Raw genomic sequence first — 16,739 nt, forward strand, 5'->3', positions numbered from 1 at the left:
TTATATTATATATTATTAATAAGTGAAAAAAAGTTATTGTCGAATTTGGATTTTTTTTATATTTAAGGAAAACGTTGAACATTCAAGGACTTCGACAACGCCAGTGATTGATGATTTTATTTTTATTTAAGCTTAACATCTATGAAGAGATCTTAAGATTACTGCTATCAAATTAGGAACTAAATATTTTCTAGCACCAGTACTAAGATTCTAATGAAATTGCGGTAGAATTTTAATGCTCCTCGTTTGTTTTATTAACAGCATGTTGAAATCCGGAAGATCTAAGTATTTCTGTGATATTCTCATTATTTTGGTGGGGTTTCTGATAGTATCCTTGGAATTTCTAGAATTTAGAATATAGAGATTATTCAAAATTCCTCCGATTCTGGAATTATACGATATATCCGGGTTTCCATGGCTTCACTGTGCTTGCTTCAGCGGCACCTCATTGCCGCTGTAATATAACATGTTCCACAATATTCAACTGTCAAAACGCGTGTTTTTGGAGCGCCAGGTTGACAGCCAGCTGCCACACCGTCCCTCCCGTTGCGTCGAATTTGTTCACCTTCGGAGCCAGCGTCAGTTTTCGGTTTTTATTTTCGGAGCAGCGCAGTCAAAGTAGGCAGCGGACACTACTCGCTGTGTTGTGTGCGGATTGGATGGTGTGAGATAAGAGAGCGAGCTCTGTGCTTGCAAAAGAAGAAAAGAAAAAACGTCGCCTTGGTTAAAAAACGCACCGAAAAACCGAAATTTCCCCCATCTTGTCGTTGTTGGCCATCGTTGAAAGTGGATTCTATTGTGATTTGATTAAACAATGGCAGTGTAGAAGTATTGTGCGCATTTGTTGAAAAAATAAAAGTTCATTGTCGCCGTGGATGAAGAAAAAGAAAGGTGGTTCTTCGCCTGCTGCGTGAGGAAGGTGTGTGTTTGTGTGGGTAGGAAAGAGTTTTTTTTCTGTTGTGTGTAACGCCTGTACGTGTGAACAAACTGTCAAAAAAAGTTCGAAGCCAGAAGAAAAGTGGTGCGGAAAAAATAGAAAATAATGTACGGCGCTGTGTGAAACGAGAAGAAGCAGCAGACGGCCGCAGCTCAAGATTGACGTGCAAAAGAAAAGGCCACCATCAAGACGACGACGGCTGCTGAAAAGGTGGAAAGGAGGAATTTTTGCCTCTTTTTACGGTACGTGCTCGATTTCGATGTGTGTCTGAAAGTGTGGCGGAGGAAAATGTCCGCAAAATAAGTGTCCCGTGTGATTCTGGTCTACCGGAAGACTGTCCGTGTCCGCATCCGGCGTCGATAAGTGTTAAGTGCCCCCCAGAAAAATAAGGGAAGCTGCTCCACCACGTTCCGGGGATATTGTCTCCGGCCAGAGAAAGTTTTTGGGGACACGGCTCTGCAGAAGAAGATTTTCACCTTGTCTCTGGCGTCGGGACGCGAGCGAACTTGAAAACTTGTCTATTTTCGGAGGAGCCAAACAGAGCAGCAGCTCCTAAAAAGCAGGAGGAATCTCCGAGGAGCTAGAGGAGCAGGAGGTGGACAACATTCAATTGCGTGCGAGGTAAGTTTTCTTCTTTTAGAGATGAAGCATTTCGCTGAAGATTCGCGTGCGAATTTCGTCGGAACAAATCCGACAACGAAAAGGAGAATGTAAGAGTCGTGATCTGACATACATTTCGCTTCTTCGGATATTTTCCTCGGAAGAGTGCAGCCAAAAATTAATTCGATAAGTAATCGAAAGTCAAGTGATATCTCTCTTCTTCGTTTGTGGTCGCCATCGATAGATATCTAGCTATATTGAACAAAAAAAAAAAATGAAATGTAAAATGGTTGCTCTCGCTTTGTTGAATCTATTGATTAGAACAATAAAACCGCTTATTGTCTGTGTTGGACTTCTGGTCCCGAATTGATCCAATAAGAGGAGACTCCATTTTTATCGCTACAGCAGGGCTGGTAGCAGGTCTCTTTGTAGAGGCTTGGTTTCTTTTGTGATGCAAGTCTCCAAGAAGTCTATTTATAATGCAAGCTCTCTAAAATCTCTATTTTAACTAAAATGGTCTCTAAAGTTACTTATTTCCCTTATTTTGCTTGCAGTGAAACCTGGTACACAAGATTACTAGTGGGAGATTCCTTAGTACCGGAAACCTAAGCCATTCAATTCTGAACTCCAAAACTATTGTGTTTATGCTACAGTGCGATTCCGTTTTTAGCATGCTCCATCATGGCCTCTGAGGCCCACAAGTCATATTTTTTTTATAATACAGTGGTCCCACAATTACGAATCATTTAAAACTGTGCGCGACTTCTAAAAAGTATGAAATCAAAATAAACAATATATTTTAATGCATGCAACACCAGATGGTTACGATAAACATAGACTTACAGTTTATAAATGTACATTAAACACGGTGCTCCGTCAGACCGTTATTTTTTAAAAAAAGGCCACAAAAACTGAGTGTATGACTCGATTCCTGAGGTCATTTTGCACCTCTGGGCCAAATAATTAAAAATCCTATTAAAAACTATTCTCAAATAGTATGCCTAATTAATACCGTTGTTATAATATGCAACACTTACAACTGACTTCACTTACCAGAGTGGCCTAATTCTGTGTTTTGCTCAGATTATTGGTATAAGTTAAATCTAATGTTGTTTTCTACGACTGAAAATTTAAAACATCTATTAATTGTTACAGTGAAACCTCCATGAGTCGATATTGAAGGGACCATCGACTCATGGAAATATCGAGTCATGGAACAGCAATTCTTTGGAAAGCTGCTTCTAGGGACCATCATAGTAACCATGAAATTATGTTCTTAGTATGGTTCCATGAGTCGATATCGAGTCATGGAACATCGACTCATGGAGGTATCACTGTAGTATTATTTTGAAAAAAAAAAAATAATAATATGAATTTACTCTAGCACAATAATAGTTATAAGATAAAGCATTTTTGATTACTTTTAAAGTCAATTAGAGCACGTATCAATCGTTTGTTTCAAATCTGGGATGATTTGGTTGCTCTTGTACGCTCACGTCAACATCAGAATGAACACATGCGGAAGTCTTCCACGGGGCCGACGCTCACCTCCACCTGATTGTTGCAACTTTTCCTTGTGGCATTCTCACTAAATGACCAGCTCACTGATGTATATCGTATTTTATTCGCTTAATAGTCTTCGCTCCTGTTCTTGATCAGCGTCCTATACAGGGCTTGTTGTATCTTCAGCATTGCTCTCTTTGCATAACTACTGAAAACCGACTGAAAACTTTTCGAAACAATTTTTCAGTGTTGTACGATAAAGAATCGTGATATCTTAGAAACATGAACATTGCTAGTATCCAATCTACGAAGTATCGATTCTAATAAAGTCATCGCCTGCAAAGCCAAGGAGTATATGCAAAAGAATGCAATGTTGAACAGTAAATTCAAAAACGCATCTTTTTCCTAATTCATGTAATCTCACAAACAAAGTTTACACCTTGTGCGCAAATTTTACACTTGATTGTATTTATTAGCTTAATTAGCTTTCCTGATATTACCTGCCAAAGCTGAATTATTGTCACTGAGTCAAACGCGATCCAGGAAAAAAAAATGGAAAAATGATATCAATCACGATGAATTCTATGGAAACGAAGTAGGGTAATTTACGGCTTTACCATTCGACTATTATCGGCAACCAATTCTCAAATGCCAAATACACAGTATTTTTTTTATCAAAACGCACCAATGATTTTTTGTTCTGTCAGCTTCTCACTGACGAGATTTTCGAGACTGAACAAACAATTTTGTCAAAGATGCGATCAAATTAAATGAATTGGCCTCAAAATGAGGCTGACTCGGAGCTGGCGAAGAGATTCACCTGCAGTTCTTCTGCAGGACAATACTCGGTGGAAAACTAAACGTATGTATCAAGAGTAGTGCCAGATGTACAAAGAAGCTAATATTATTAAGACGGCGGACTTCAGTGACCAGCCCCACTTAGTGTGAAAGTAAAAGATAAACTGTTAATGAATAATATTCTGCATTAAATGCTTCACTTTTATCTGAATTAAATTGAAATTTAATTTTTAGACATATTTCCATTTAACTAAGGCTACTGGTTTAAGCCTTGTAATAACATACTAGAGCCACTCGAGTAAGTTAAGTCAGTTGTGAATTATTCTGATTATAATAACAGTAACAATTATACACTAGGGAAAGTGTACCAGTTATGGCTATAGTGGTTCTCTATTTGGACATATGTGCTTTCTCAAAAACTTTCACATTTTGAATATTTTTTAAGTTTTAACATCAAGATTCATTTCATATCAAACTACTAAAACACAAAAAATGATTAAAAATTTGAAAATAATCAAATTTTCACGTATGGCGAAATAGGGTACACCTACCCTAGTTGAGATCAATTAGGCCAACATTTGAGCGTTTTCGGTGTTATTGCGTAATTTTAATATAGATTTTATTAAAATTTTAAGTCGAAAACTTCAAACCGAGATTTTTTGAGATTGCTTCTGGGGTTTTTGGTGTAGAATCTCAGGAATCGAGCCCTGTACTCAGTTTTAATGGACTTTTTTTTTCATAATAACGGTCTGTCGGAGCACCGTGTCAAGTTTATTTATAACATTAGAAAATGTCACTAATTACACAATTTTGGAAGTCTCCTTACAATAAGTATGACATAGGGGGTAAGATCTTTAACTCAATCCCGCGAGCGACTGAAATCAGTACCGAGTGGTCAGAGAATTAATCTAAATTTGAAGCCTAAGGTCGTTTTTACCGGTGCTCCATTTTATGGTACAGTTGTATAACAGTTCCAAAAAACCACCAAAAATAGAACAAATTTCATCCGTTTCCACCACAGTGTGATCTAAATTCCATTTCAAATAAATTTATCATTAGTTTAACATCAGCTCTCCTGCCTGACAGCGATTACTGCTTGTTATCAAATATCTAGGAGATTTTTTTTTCAAAAATTTCAATAGTTCTTTCAAAGATTTCACATCGATATAGTTCAGAAACAGACTCGAGGAATTTGTCTCCTTTGATACCTCTACAGTATTCCTCAGGAAAATCTTTCAGGGATTTCACAAGGAATTCCTGTAGGGAAATAATTCAGATAATTTCCAAATATTTCTCAACGGATTCTTTCAGAAATTTCTCCAAGAATTCCTCCAGAGTTCCTCCAAGAATTCCATCTGCAATTTCTCTATTTTGCGACTGCTGTAAAAAATTCCTCAAAAGGATTCCTCCAGGAATTAAGCCAAGGATTCCCTCATGAATTCCTTCAATAATCCTTCAGAGATTTTTGAAAATTTTTTGAAAGCGCTCTCTTCAAGAATTTCCTCAAAAGATTCCTCCAAGAAATATTTCAGATATTTACCATAAATTCCTCTAAAGAATCCAGAAATTCTTTAAAAAATTTATTTAAAGAACTGTCAAAGGGATTCCTCCACAGATTCCGTTCAGAAATTTCTACAGAGATTTATCGAGATACAGTTATCTCTCCCTTACTCGATATTGAAGGGACCATCGAGTTCGGGAGGTATCGAGTTACAGAACACAAAAGCAGTGCAACTGCGTTCCAAGGGACCATCTAGTTAGCCATGAAAACCAACTTTTGCTATGGTTCTCTAACTCGATATCGAGATACGGAATATCGAGTAAGGGGGAGTTAACTGTAATTCAGGCATTTCAGTAATTCCTTCGAAGATTTCACCTGGACAAACATCTGAATTCAACTTCTAGACATTTCTTCAAGGATTCGCCCAGAGATTCCTCCGAGAATTATCCATGGGATTCGTTCAGAGTTTCTTAAAGGGATTCCTCCAAGAATTCTTTCTGCATTTTTTCTAGGGATTCCTCCAGGAATTCTTATTCGAATTTATCCTAGGATTTGCTCAGGAACTACTCCAGAAGCTCCTTCAGGAAGTTCTCAGCGAATTTCTTTAGGAACATTTCAACAGGAAATGATTCAATGATTTTTTCGCAAACTCGTCCAGAAAATGCAATAAGTCCTTCAGAGAATTTCTTCAAAAAAATCATTATGAAATGTTTCAGATATTTTCGTAAAAGGTACATATGAGACTTTTTAAGTAATTCTCAAGGGATTCTTTCAAGAAATTCCAAACGGACTCCCTAGAGTTTCAGCATTTTTTCAGGGATCCCTCCACCGAATTCCCTTAAATCATTCAGCATTTTTTCCAAGCAATAATAATAAAGAGATTTTTTTCCGAAAACTGCTGCACGGATTTCAGTAATTCCTCCATAGACTTCACCTTGTCATTTTCCAGAAATTTCTTCTAGGATTCCTCCAACGACTCTTCCAAGGGTTCCTCCGAGAATTCCCTGGAATTTTTCCAAGGATTCCCTCAGGAATTTCTCCATAAGCTACATAATGTATTTCTCATGGAATTTCTCTAAGATCATTTTGCCAAGGAATACGAGGTATTTTCGAGAATTTCGTCATGGATTTCAGTATTTCTTTCAAGAAATTGTTCAAAGATTACAGAAAGAACTTTAGATATTTTCCAGAAATTCCTCCAGGAATACCTCCAAGAATTACCCCTGGGATTTTTTCTGAGAGTTTCAACAGTAATTCCGCCAGGGATTCCTTCAGTAACTTCTTCTTTTCTTGGCAGTACGTCCTCACTGGGACATAGCCTACTTCTCAGCTTAGTGTTCAATGAGCATTTCCACAGTTATTAACTGAGAGCTTTCTTTGCCAAAGTTGCCATTTTCGCATTCGTATATCGTGTGGCAGGTACGATTATACTCTATGCCCAAGGAGTCAAGGAAATTTCCATTCCCCTCTATTAGTCAAAGAAATTTCCATTACGAAAAGATCTTGGACCGGCCGGGAATCGAACCCAGATACCTTCAGCATGGCTTTGCTTTGTTGCCGCGGATTCTAATCACTCGGCTTTGGAAGGTCCCTCAGTAAACACTCCGCAATTTCTTTAGAAAATTCCTTTAATGGTTCCTCCAGAGAACGGTATTCCTCATAGTTTCTCAATGGATTTTATTAGGAATTTTTCTAAGGCTTCCTTCATAAAATTGTCTAAGGATTTTACCAGATAGATATTATTTCCGGAATTTCACTTGAATCTCTTTATAGAATTCCGCTGGAAATTGTATGCACCGTGGTCTTTTGCCAAACCCATCAGTGATAGCTTCAATTCATGAAATATTCCCAGAAATTTCAACATGGTTTCCAGAAATTACATCTTTCAGAAATTCCACCAGCAATACCTCCATCAGTAATACCTTCAGGAGTTCTGCTAGGAAATTCCTTCAAGAATTCCGTAATTTATCCAGGAATTTCGTCAAAAAATCCTCCAGTAATTCCTTCAGGAATTCTTACAAAAAAAACTGCCAGAAATTTCTCCAGGAATCCCACAAGGCCTTCTTACAGGACGTCACTCAATGATTCCTACAACAATACACATAATGATTTCACTATCAATTTTACCAGCAAATCCTTCAGAAGTTCCACTAGATATTCCTGCAGAAATTTTACCAGGTATTACTCTAAAAATGCACCAGGGATTCCATATGATATTTTCCAGGAATTTCGCCTAGGTTTCCTTCAGTAATTCTGTCAAGGATCGGTTCGGTAATTTTACCTGGGATTGCTTCAAGAATACCGCCAGGGGTTTTTTTTTCAATTCGTCCCTAGTTTCCTCAGGAGTTTCACCAGGGATTCCAATCGGAATTTTTCCATGGGTTCTTTTGAAAATCTCACCAGGCATTGATCCAGGAACAGCACCAGGGAGTTCTCCAGGAATACAGCCAGTGATTCCTTCAGAAATTAAAAAAAAAATGCTTCTAAGGGTTTATACAATACATTGCTGTTTAGATTTCTCCAGTAATTTACCCCCTCCAGATACCACTCCTGGATATCTTTTCCGAAATTTGTCTTTATATCCTCCAGGATTTTTCACAGGAACTTCTCCATGAATTCCTTCAGTAACACTTCCAAGGATATCTTCAGAACGTCTATCTGAATTTTCTTCAGAGATTCCTACATTAATTCATCAAGAGATTTCTCCAGGCAATATTCAACGGATTCTATCAGGATTTACCCCAAACCTTCCTCCAGAAATCGTAGATTCCTTCTGAAAATCTTCCAAGGACTTTTCAAGTTTTCTTCTAGATATTTCTCCTCGGATTTTTCCAGGAGTCCGCTTAGTTTCCTCTAGACAATCCTTCAGGATTTCCACAAAAGGTTCTTAAACTACAGACTACATACCCGAGCATACGCCCGTTTTATTTTGTACCGTCGATGGGGGTGACAATGGGTCTGGGGGGTGAGATTGGGTCAAAACGGAAAAATATGATTTATGAAATATTTCAGCTAATAACGGTGATATTACTAAAATTAATAATTCATATGTTAGGGAACATAATATTACACATAATTCATCACAATTTACATTTTTAGAAATAGAAGTTTTTGTTTACTATATCAATAAACTTGTATGTTGAAATTAGATAAAATTTACAACATTAAATTTCTCCTGTGCAAAGTATCACGCATGTACTTTAACCTCTACCGTTATATTAGTAGAAGGTTTAAAGTCTTTTCATTACATTTCACACGTATTTTCCGGAATGTATTCAATTTTTCAACAAAAATTTTATTTTTTTCGGTACGGTGTCTAAAACATCAAAAATGAGGGTGAGATTGGGTCAAGCAAGAACGACAGTAAATTAAATTGCAAGTCCACTTTTTTGACATTTTATGGTGCCGGTAGTTCTCTTTTCCATTAAGATGTGTTTATTCTTTCTAAATACAGCATCTCTGAAACATCAAACCAGTCTACTTGAGGATTCCGTACATTGAATAACAATGCAACGCATTTTGACAACTTCTCAATCCAGCAACTGTGTTTCGTGCGCAGCAACATCGTAAAATTTTATCAAATGGATTGGTTTTCCTAATTTAATTATTTATCAGTGTTTTCATATTATAGCAACATCTCCTGGAAGTACAAATGAGTTGGAACACTGAAATATCGTGATTATGACATCAACATATGCCTGAAATGTATTGATCGTGGAATGTCGCTCCGAAATTTAACTATTTACGAAGAATTAAAATAATCACTGTTTCAGTACACCTTTGGGGAAACTGAATTGGCTTCATGGCAATGGGGATGAGACTTTGAAGACAATTCAAGGGAAAAGAATAGAAAATTTATGTAAACTTGACGATTAATGTTGTGTTTACATATTTTTTCTCATAGCTCTTCAATTTTTTGGTATAATAGTTCTTTTAAGTAGGTTTATTATACTTGTGAAACATCTTAGATATCTTTTCATCTTGTTTGCATCGTGTTTCATCAATATTCTTCAGCTGTGAATCGTTTTGCAACCATATTCTCAAAAACAAGTTATTTCAATTACAGTGACCCAATGTCACCCCCTCTATGGGGTGAGATTGGGTCATTTTTCATTCACTTGTGGTGCCGCTGTGATTAAATATTTTTCTTTAATGTTTTGAACAGTTGTTAATGTACCATCAAAGTACATACACACCAAATTTGAAGTTTATTGGAATTAAATTGCGATAGTTATTCAATAAATAATTCGTACACATCCCTTTTTGACCCATTGTCACCCCCAACGACGGTATCTATTTGTATCTTATTATTAAAACCCGATTCCCTCCCAGATGTTACACTGGAAAGATTCTGCCAGAAAATCTGCAAGCTGTTACTTCTATAATCTTTCGGAAGTTTTTGAGTTTCTTGAGATTGAGGTTTTTGAGTTTCTTGAGATTAAGGTTTTCTCCTACACTTTTGAAATCCCCACATTCATTCCTCTAAGCCTTTTTTTGCGAATTTCCCAAGTTATCGTGTCTGTTCAGGAAGTCTTTAAGCAATTTCTTCAGGAATTCCTCCTACAAACAGTACTTCCTCTTGGGATTTCCTTAGGAACATCAGGAATACTTTAAAAAAATTCTCCTGAAATTCTTTTAAGAATTTCTCTAGTGATTTCTTTATATATAATTATCCAGAATTTTCTTCCGGTATTTCTCCAAGAATTACTCCTTAGATTCTTGCATGATTACATCCAAGGATTTTCCATGGTATTTCGAGAATGTTTCATAGTATTTTTAAAGGATTACAGTTAACTCTCCCTTACTCGATATTCCGTATCTCGATATCGAGTTAGAGAACCATAGCAAAAGTTGGTTTTCATGGCTAACTCGATGGTCCCTTGGATCGCAGTTGCACTGGTTTTGTGTTCTGTATCTCGATACCTCCCTAACTCGATGGTCCCTTCAATATCGAGTTAGGGAGAGTTGACTGTATTTCCAGGATTTTCAAATATAATGACAACGTATTCTGAGAGACTACTCAGGAAACTCTTCCAGAAATTACTTGCAAAAATTCGTACATATATTTTTATAGAAATTTCTCGTGGATATCTGTCAGAACAATTTCCAAAATAACCTTTGAGATTACTTCTCCTGGGGAACTCCTAGAGGAATTATAAGAGAAATTCTGGAATGACTCCTTGTACTAATTCTGAAGGTAAATACTGCATAAGGAGCGATCAGTGCAAGAATGCATGGATGTTTTCTTCTATAAACCCTACAGGAATCCTAAAATGAATCGATGACGGGAGACTTTGAAAGAATTTTTTTGATATAGGTCTGGATGAATCTTGAAAAAAACTCACTGAGAAATCATTGGAAAAATTAATGAACAACACTGAACAAAATTTCCACGAGAAATACATGAAGATTTTATACTTAAGATATTCTGCCAGGAATTTTTCAAGCTGTTAGTTCTATGATCTTTTAGAAGTTTTGTGATTTCTCTTGGATTCCCCGAAGTTTATAAGAATGCTCGGTCAGATTCTATGAGGAATCAAACTGTTTTTTTTTCGTCTGATTTCAGTTAGGTTTCTTTTTGTTTTCGTTGTTCATTTTTGGTATCATTTTGTTTTTTATGTATGAGTTCTCTGAAGTTCCTGTTTTCACGACACTCAGTCGCTGCCAGCCCTGTCGCTTTTTTATGAAAATCTTACTCAAACAACACACCCTTCTTCATTGGTTTGCAAAGTTGCGGGGATTGACCGCTCTCTAGCTCGGTCGCTCAGCGCAAACCTACATTCGATATTTCAAGGGTGTTTCATTCTATTTTATTCGGTGATCATTATCATTTTCTTCTATTTTGCAGAGCTAACAGCGGTTTTGCTAAAACTGCGTTGCTGCAAAGTCCGTCTTTCGTGTGCTCAGGTCGAAACAATGTAGGAAAGTTTCCTCAGCAATGGCAGCTTCCCCACGTTCCCAAGCAGCGATAGCCACGCGCGGTCTGTTCCGGCCACCCTCGGGCCCACTGCCACCGAACTCGTCGTCATTCATCATTTCGGATACACATGTTGTGTGAACATTTTCGCACTCTTTAATTCGTTCGACTCGGTCTGTCTGTCTGCCTGTCGGTGTCGTCGGTCGATTCGAGAGCAGCGGTGGCCCTGTTTGGGAATTTATCGTAGATTTGCCTTGATTAGACTTGAACGGATGGCGCAAGACGATCGAACAATAATTTGACCCTTTGGCGTTGGATTCATATACTTTTTTGATGTATTTTTTTTTTTATTGTGCTCAACTGTATTTGCAAAGTGGAAAGTTCTTTCAAGTATAAGTTCCATTATAAATTTATTTGACATTATATTAATCTACCAAAACTACCGCAACAGCTCATGAAATTTTTCTTCAAAACTGAACATCTTTTCGCAACAAAAGTTATCTAAACATAATAGCTTAACAAAATGTATATCATTAAAGTGGAACTATTTTTTTTAATTTCTCAATAGTATCCCTTCAAACATTAAATTCATTCCTTAAATCTAGGTGTTCTGTAGGAATACCACCAGATTTTTATCTAAAAATACCTCCAAAGATTCCATCAGTAATACCCCCATCGATCCCTCAAGGAAAACCTTAAAGGATGCCTCCTGTAATATGTTCTAGGATTTCTTCAGAAATACCTCTAAGGATACCTCCATAAATATCTAAAAGGATTGCTCCAGGAATACTAATTAGGTCCAGGAATACTAATTCCTTCTGGAATTCTTATTGAACTTCTTCTGGGAATTTCTTCTATAACTCTTCCAGGCATTCCTCCAACAAGTTTTCCAGTTCCTTCAAGAATTCCTCTAGGATTTCATCCACCATTTTTCCTAGGAATCCCTCCAGAGCTCCACCAATGTTTTCTCTAGGCATTTTTCCTGTAATTAAAAATAAATCCAGGAATTTCTCCTAGGATTTCCTTTGGAATTCGTCGAGGATTCCTCAAGAGATGTCTTCAAGAGTCCTTATTAGAGTTCTTCTAGGATTTCCTTTATGATTTTTTTTCAGGAATATCTACAGTGACCCTTCCAGAAATTATTCAAAAAATCTTCCAGAAGTGTCTCCACGAATATCTTCAAAGATTCTTCTAAATATACCTCCAAACATTACTTTAATAAAACTTTTAAGATTTCCTTCACGGCGTGTTTCGTAGAGCAATTTCAAAACAAAAAATTCGGCATGTTTGAAATTTTGACACAAGTAACTAAGAAAGCCATGATTGTCCCCTTTCATTTGCAACCAAAATAAAAATAATCGAACAATTTTTTTCTCAATTTTTTTACGGAGTTTGGGATATAACTTAACCTAAGTAAGGACCTTGGGTCGTTTTCGACCCATTTCAAAATTCAAATCATTGTAACTTTTGTTTAAAATAACCTAGCAAAGTTTTCTGACAATTATTTGTTGTCGGAACATTTATTTTTGCGGAAACAATAGTTTTGAATGGCCCCTTGGGGAGCTTCCATAAAAAAAAGTTACAAACGTTTTCGACCCGAAAATTCAAACAGCTCGAAAAAAAATCAGTGTGTTGACCGAATTTAGTTCTGTTGGGCTTAAATGAAAGGTACACATGTCGACTTTCAGAAACCCTCCCGGAGATCCGGAATTGCATAACTGTGTCCACCGGGAACCTGCTATACTGAAAAAAGGCCCTTTAGAGATCCTTATTTTAATAACCTGTAGTTTCGTAACTGAACAAATAATCTGAACCGTCCTCATATTGTTGAATAGGTGTTTACGTGGACTGTAAATAGAGATTCTCAAATCATTTAGTTATTCATAACCGGTTCCGTTAACCCGGAACATCCGAAAAGTAAGTTTCCATCGCAGTTTTGTATATGTAATTCATATCGGTACTATTCAATTGATGGATATTTTGGCATAAAATTTCTCTGTAATAAGGAACCAATTACAGGTGAACATCCCTTGAAAAATTCAGCCAGTATGGTCCATGCGAAACCGGTTCCTGGAGTCCCGGAAGGTGGCCAATCTGGACAATTCGATGAAATTACTCGGATATACGACCTAAAACCAAATGAATTGTGTCGAACTCATAACGATTTATTATGTTTGGATGTGTTTTGGCAAAAGAATGAATGGGTGGTTATTCTGGTCCTTTTGGAGCACCGGAATGGCCACCGGGAAATCCGTAATATGGGACCACAAAGTTTTAGCACTAAAACTAGGCATACGACGGCTCAAACTTCATGATTTTGAATCCCTGTGACCCTTCTTATTCAATTATAGCGCCAACTCGAACGTCTTTTGATGAAAGATTAGCATTAAAAGCCGTTCGAGTTGGCGCTTTTATAAGTTTTAAACACAACACAGCTTATTGAGATCTCTAAGCAAAATGTTACGATCTACGATCAATCTGTCACAGGTAGGTTTGTTATAAATGAAACCTATCGATGTTTGTATGAATTCATTTTTATTTTTTCAACCATCAATTTAAAAGAGCAGTGTTTATTCGTCAGCACTCTTATTAGTCTTATTTATATTCTTGTCTTTATTAAAGAGATTTTCAGCCCTAGACTGGCTAATTTGAGAATATTTCTCAGCAATTTTGTTTGTTTTACCATCGCAAACAAAAGCAATGTTCTGCCAATTCTCACAACAAACACATGGACAATAGTGTCAACATTGCACTGCCATTGCAATTGGGTTGAAATATTGGATATATAAAATGTTATATTGCGTCTGTCATTGGCACAAATGTAAATTGGTCAATATTCTAGAATCTATGACATAAGGGCAAAAGATCGAAGAGGAATTAAGAGGGGATAAAAGGTCAAAAATCTTTTTTCAAAGATGATTCAATTTCCCATAATGCAATTCACTTTCAACCTTTTGTCCTTTTGCATTTTTGACCATTTGTCTTGTCTTCCTTTTGTCTTTCGACTTATTGTCCTTGCGACCTTCTGTCTTGCGATCGTTAGTTGCTAAACCAAGTCAGAAAGATGAACATTGCTCTTGAGTTACAAACCAAAATTGAAAAGAGGTTGTTTGACATACTTAGTTGTATAAGCAATACAAATTTTAACAATGGATGAAAGCAAAGAAGAGCCAACTCGAAAATTTAAATTTCGGCCTTGGCCTGTAAATTTGCAGGTCTAGAGCTGTCTAGAATATAATCTACAAGATATTGACACTACATTTTTGCAACATTTTCATTTAAATTCGTTTCAACAATTCACCTCACCAAAATTTATTAATTTGCGGTGCATTTAAGATGATATTACGAACAAAATTCAGAAAAAAAATTGCACTAGACCTCCCGATGGATTATTTTCATTTTGGCAGCAAATGAAGGAGGAAAATCTTGTCTTTCATTGGTCCAAATTTGAGACATGTCGATTTTTTTGTTATAAAGTTACATGAAAAAGACACCGTGCCTTTAATAAACCGTCAGGGATTTCCCCGGAAACTCCTCTAGCAGTTTTCCGTGGAATTACTCCAAGAGCTCTTTCAAATTTTTCTCTAGTGTTTTTACAGTGTTTTTATTTTTCCAGCAATACCTGCAGCAATTTCTCCAGGGACTCATCTAGGAATTTTTCCAGGAATTTCTCTACAAATTCCTATATAGGTGCCTTCAGGGATTCTGTGAAGAGTTGCTCCGGAGTTTCTACAAGCATCTTCTCCTGAGTTTACTCTAGGAATTCTTCCAGGGTTTCTTCCATAATTTTCCATTAACACCCTCTAGAAATTTTAACAGGGATTCCTCTAGAAATTCTTGTTAAGATTTTTCTAAATATTCCTCTAGATACCTAAAATTTCTAAAGTATTCCCTCCAAAGGTTTCTCTGTGAATTTCTTCAACGCTAGATGAAAACTCCTCTAATCATTAATTCCAACGAAGTAGTGTTGGTGAAACATTTTTAAGAATTTCTTCAGGAATACATACAGGGTTTTTTTGTGGGATAATCCCTGAAGGAATGCTTAAAAATACATTTAAATAAATCTGTGTTGCAATTATTAGGAATCTCTTAGGATCTTCAAAAGAATTGTTTGAGAAATATTTGAAGAATCAATCTCATTAAGAAATCTCAAGAGCTTTTCGGAGGAATACCTGGTGAAATTTCTAGTGCTACATAATATCTGGAAAAATATTCTTAGGACTTTGTAAAAACGCGTCCAGGGGGGTTTCAGAAAGAAAATTTTAGAGGAAGTCTTGATGATACACTAGAGGAAATTTTGTAGAAAAAATACTTGTTGAATATTTGAAAATTCCCAGAAAAAAATTAAGAAATTCCTGCAATATATTTTTTTTTTCAATTTTCCAAGAGACTCAGATATTTTTTTGAAAAACCTTCTGTTAAGTTCCTGTTATAATTCTTGAAATTATTCCTGGAGGAAACATCAGGCTGATTTCTGTAATAATTCTTGAAATTATTCTTGGAGGAAACATCAGGCTAATTACCAAGTTATCATCTTTGGTTATCTCCGGTATAATTTCTTTAAACAAATACAAGGAGAGAAACATTAGGAATCTCCATTGAAAATACTGGAAATCCTGTTTTCAATTTCCAAAGAAATCGATATAGAAACGCAAATATGGTCAACTGTAGAGGAAACTACTTAGTTATTTAAGCATCAAACATTTTAAAAATAGTTAACAGAGCGTATATTGATTTATCAACCGACATATGTCGCCACCGTTCACTTCATTCACACGCGTAAAAATGAAGAATATTTTTTAACGTTAAAGAATATGAAAAAAAAAACTAAATACTCAGATTAATTCATACAAACACCCACCATAAACCGTGAAACATTCATCGTCAACCCAAAACCCACAAATTTTGTCTACTTTGATACTTTTGCCTTCTCTCCGTTTCTCACTTTCCAACTCATGTACATTTCCGAACAACAAAATATTGAATGAGCATTAATTTTTAATGCCAATCACTGGTATTGCTGCATAGGAGTCAGCAATCCACCGAATGGAGCTATACTTTTGGAAAGCTTCCTAAGGAAGAGAGTTGCTCAGCACACTATTGTTTTCTTATTCAAGTTTTGCCCCATCACTTCGCCACGGCTGGCATTTCGGGTACCCGTCCCCATATCCACCTCCCCCAATCACCAAACCACCCATGGCTTTTCTTTTTCATAGTCACCATGGGGCGCTAGTTTTTAAGGGGAAAATGAGAGAATGAGGTGAACGTTTTTTTTTTGTTTTACTGATTCGGCAAAGCCAAAAATCGGAAACCCGAGCCTACTGCGATCAAACGGTGTTATCTGTTTTTGTTTTTCTCCTTTGCCACCGTTTCTGATTGTATGTGTGGACATGTCGAGAGACTTCGGTTTTGGTAAAATATTGATTGATGCAACTCCGAGTCAGTCAAAAAAAAAAAAAATAAAACGGTTTATGCAAGGAAAT

At 36.5% G+C, this 16,739-nt stretch overlaps 1 protein-coding gene across 2 annotated transcripts in view; it reads left to right on the top strand.

The window, feature by feature from the left end:
- Positions 1-538: 538 nt before the first annotated feature.
- Positions 539-16,739, top strand: part of LOC5578126 (protein Smaug) — a 55,131-nt gene continuing 38,930 nt past the window's right edge. Inside the window, exon 1 of one of the 2 annotated variants that reach the window (XM_021843502.1) lies at positions 539-1,558. The gene's annotated coding sequence lies outside the window, so the exon portion shown is untranslated. The remainder of the gene's footprint in view (positions 1,559-16,739) is intronic. The other variant, XM_021843501.1, reaches the window with a different exon arrangement.

The sequence above is a fragment of the Aedes aegypti genome, chromosome 2 (assembly GCF_002204515.2).
Source record: "Aedes aegypti strain LVP_AGWG chromosome 2, AaegL5.0 Primary Assembly, whole genome shotgun sequence".
Taxonomy (NCBI): domain Eukaryota; kingdom Metazoa; phylum Arthropoda; class Insecta; order Diptera; family Culicidae; genus Aedes; species Aedes aegypti.